Here is a 4,360-nt window from a genome sequence, read left to right as displayed (position 1 = left end):
AGAGAAATGAAAAGAGAGAGAGAGAAATGAAAAGAGAGAGAGAGAGAAATGAAGAGAGAGAGAGAGAGAGTAGAGAGAGAGAAGAAGAGAGAGAGAGAGGAGAGAGAGAGGAGAGGAGAGAGAGAGAGAGAGAGAGAGAGAGAGAGAGAGAGAGAGAGAGAGAGAGAGAGAGAGAGAGAGGGAGAGAGAGAGGAAGAGAGGAAGGGAGAGAGAGAGGAAGAGAGAAAGAGAGGAAGAGAGAAAGAGAGGAAGGGAGAGAGAGAGGAAGAGAGGAAGGGAGAGAGAGAGTGTGTGTGTGTGTGTGTGCGCGTTTTTGTTTTTGTGTTTCTCTGTGTGTATATGCACACTCATGTATATACATTGGTGAATATATTTCATTGCGTGTCTCCTGTGGTCAGTGCATAATTGCACGGGTGCATGACCACTGTTGGTATTTAACTTTGTTGTATAGCTTCATAATCTTGTTAGGTCTTAGTCTGCCTGGGAAGAGAAGCCGCTTCCACACCAAGCTCTGGCAACGTACAAGGTCGGTTTATGCCGAGAAAAAATGCTCGAATCAAAACTGCGGTAATCATGTGAGAAAAGGTTTTCACGAATGTCACCAGTATGTCACTGGCAAGCTGCGGTAATGATTGAAACACCGACTTTTAAAATGTTTTTGCATTGTAAAATATTTCAGGTTATCATTATTATATCATTTTTATTATTAGGTTTTTTCTTTTCTTATCCTCTTTATCATCGTCATCATCTTTCATCAAAAATTTCATTATAAAAAATATTTTTTATTGTTTATTGGGCAATTTAATTTAATTTTTTTTTTCGGTGTTAGAGGCATCTTCTTCGTATGTCATACATTTCGTTGTTTTAAGTATGGATCTAAAACCCATTCAAAATTTTGCCTCTTTGTTTTGTGTGAAAAAAATCTTTATTATATTTTTTATTATTTTATTATTATTATTATATTTTTATTATTATTATTATTATTATTTTTATTATTGTTGTTTTTATAAAAAATAATTATTATTTTAGTGTAGAGTAGTACTAGTTTTATTAGTTTTATCATTATATTATTATTAATATTTTTATTATTATATTATTATCATTTATTATTTTTTTTATTATTATTTATTTTTATTATTTTTTTATTATTACTTATTTTTAAAATTATACTTATTATTATTATTACAGTTGTTTTTGTTTTTGTTTGTTTCAGTGTAGTATTACTACACCCTTTTTAAATGGTAAGGGTTATTGTATCCGTTAGATCATTATCATTACTTTGTCCTGTTATTTTTTACGAAGATCGTGCCAAATTATAAAAAATTATAGCCAGTAGGTCCTTTTTCAACTTTTGAAGAAAATTCCTTGTGCTCAAAACGCACCCCTTCCATTTTTTTGGGGTTTTACGTTACATTTTATGGTTCACACACAATTGGTTTGGTTCTAAAAATTTTTTATATAATTTTAAAATTTATAATAAATATATAAATATATAAAATATAATAAAGTAATATTATATATAATATATAATATAATTAAATAATATAATAATTATATATATTAATTAATATAATAAATTTTATATATTTTAAAATATTTTAATATAATTATATATATATATATATATATATATTATATAAATATATAAAGAATTTTATATATATTGTGTTGGGTGTGTTGTGTTGTGGGGGTGTTGTTTTGGTGGTGTTGTGTGGTGTGGGTGTTGTGGGGTTGGGGTTGTTTTGGTGGTGTGGTTGGTGTGTGTGTGTGTGTCGAGGGTGTTTACATTTAATATTATAATTTTTCCCTTTTATGTCAAGTAAAAAGGATAATTAGTAGAAATTTTGTAAGTTTTGTTTTTCATATTTATAGTCGTTTTTTTTTAATTAATATATTATCTTTTTTTTTATCTTTTTGTTTTATTTTTGCGAGTAAAATATATTGTAAACAGCAGTTTTAACAGTACTCCAATTTTGTAGTCTTTGCGTGTTCAGCATTTCATCACTTTCTATAGAAGATTAGAGTGCTGCGTTAATTATGCTTAGAAAGGTTTTAATACAGAAGAAAATTTCCCTTGTCTATTTTATTTTTCCGAAATTCAGTTAAGAGTAACAGGTGAATCGTCATCGTGATCAGTAAAAATTTTTATTAGTGTTATTTGTACGTGATTTAAAAAATTGTAAAGATAATGGAAACAACAAAAATTTTAACGATAAAACTGAATTAAAAAGGCCCTATTTTAATACGAAATGCAAAATTAAACGGATAACATTTTCATCATTCGTGTATTTAAATAATTCCCTATTCTTAAAATTTCCTCCGTTTTCGACAGTAAGAATGTAAAAGGTACTGCGAAGATGTTTTCAATGGTGTCAGGAGCCCAATGTGGCGAAGTAAAAATCATAAGTTTAGTGCGAGCAGTACCCAAGTACAAACTGCGAGCGACACTATCACCCAATTTTCTGGTGAGTATTAAAATTGGAAATGGGAATTATTCCACCACAGTTTCCTACTTAACCCCGTCCAGACACAAGAAAACAAACACGATGACAAATAAAACCGTCTCTCCTTTTTCCACGCGCGCCGGGGGCGGGGAAAAAAGAACGATAAAAAAAAGAGGAAAAGTGAGGAATTGAGAGTTATATGAGAGATTTTAGAGAGAGAGAGAGAGAGAGGGAAGAGAGAGGAGAGAGAGAGATTGATGATTTATTTATTTTATTGATTCTTTATTGCCATAAAGGTTGAACATTAAAAAAAAAAATTTTAAATAAAAGGCAATTTGGCAAATAGTCGCTAGTAAACCCCTTTTCACATTTTGGAAATTTGAAAAGTGAATAACAATAAATTTTAAATAGAAAAAAAGAAAATGGGGGCTAAAAATGATAGGCAAAAAAACTGGTAGATACAAACATTTAACTTGCAATGATATTTGCAAAAAACAAAAATTTAAAAAAAAGATAAGCAATAAAAGGAAATAAAAATTAAAAAACAAACAAAAGACCCGAGGAATACAAAAAAATAAACAAAAAATAATTAATAACATAAAATATGAAAATATGAATATATGGCTAAAAAAGAACAAAAAAAAGTAAAGAAAATAAATGGGCTAAATTAAAAAAAAACAAAAGATCAATAAAAATAATTAAAAATATGACATAAAAAGACTAAAAAGTTATTTTAAAAGCAAACATAAAACTAGGAAGAAAAAATATAGTAAAATACAAACATAAAAATATTAAAATGCTAAAAGTGGAAAACACAAGAAATTAAACATAAAAATATAAGGAACTAAAAAAGGCCGAGTGCCCAAAGAATAATTAAAAAAAAAACACATAAAAAAAAAATTTTGGAAAAAAACAAAAATTTTTAGAGAAAAAGAGAAGAACTAGAAAAAAAATTAAGCTCCAGACAGTGTAAAAATTTAAATATTTTTCAAGGCAAGTTTAAAGGAATTAAGGATGGGATATGTTTTAAGGACATCATAGAATTTCCCCTATCTGGATCCCCGTATATTAGACTTTTTTGAGCATGACAAGTCCTACATGAGGAAGTCTTAGAGTTCATGAACTCCTGTGATTAAAAGAGTGCCTGATACATGGAAAAATTTTTGACGGAATTAGGTTCACTGATTTGACACAAAAGACAGTTTTAAGAAAGAAATATCTTTCAGTTTTAACGGAAATTCTTTTAAAATTTTATGGGTGTGATCAGTGGCTTTAGGACAAATCCTTAACAACCTTTTCTGAGCAATCGAGGGAGTGGAGACTTTTTTACTGGCGTCACCCCAAACTGCAGAGCAATATAATAAGGGGATAGGAAAGCGACAGATAGAGTGCTTTAGAGGAAGGGGGAGAGAGAGGAGAGAGGAGGAGAGAGAGAGGGGGAAAGAAAAGGGAGAGAGAAGGAGAAGAGAGGAGATAGAGGAGAGAGAGAGACAGAGACAGAGAGAGACAGAGAGGGAGAGAGCGTGAGAGAGAGAGAGACAGAGAGAGAGCGAGAGAGAGACAGAGAGAGAGGGAAGAAGAGGAGAGAGGAGGAGGAGAGAGAAGGGGGGAGAGAAGAGAGAGAGAAAAAAAGGGGAGGAGAGAGGAGAGAGAGGGGAAGAGAGGAGGAGCCAGGAGAGAGAGAGCGAGAGAGAGAAGCGAGAGAGTGAGCGGAGAGTGAGCGGAGAGAGGCGAAAAGGAGAGAGAGAGAGAGGAGAGAGGAGAGAGGAGAGAGAGGAGAGAAGAGAGAGGAGAGAGCGTGAGAGTGAGGAGAGGGGAATAAGTGAGTGAGAGAGAGAAAAGTGAGTGGAGAGAGATTAAGTGGGGAGAGGAGTTTAAGTGAGTGAGAGAGAGAAAAAATTTTAAGGAGTTAAGGA

Source organism: Penaeus monodon, unplaced genomic scaffold, assembly GCF_015228065.2.
Source record: "Penaeus monodon isolate SGIC_2016 unplaced genomic scaffold, NSTDA_Pmon_1 PmonScaffold_573, whole genome shotgun sequence".
In the NCBI taxonomy this organism is placed as follows: Eukaryota; Metazoa; Arthropoda; class Malacostraca; order Decapoda; family Penaeidae; genus Penaeus; species Penaeus monodon.
This window is presented reverse-complemented; position numbering follows the sequence as displayed.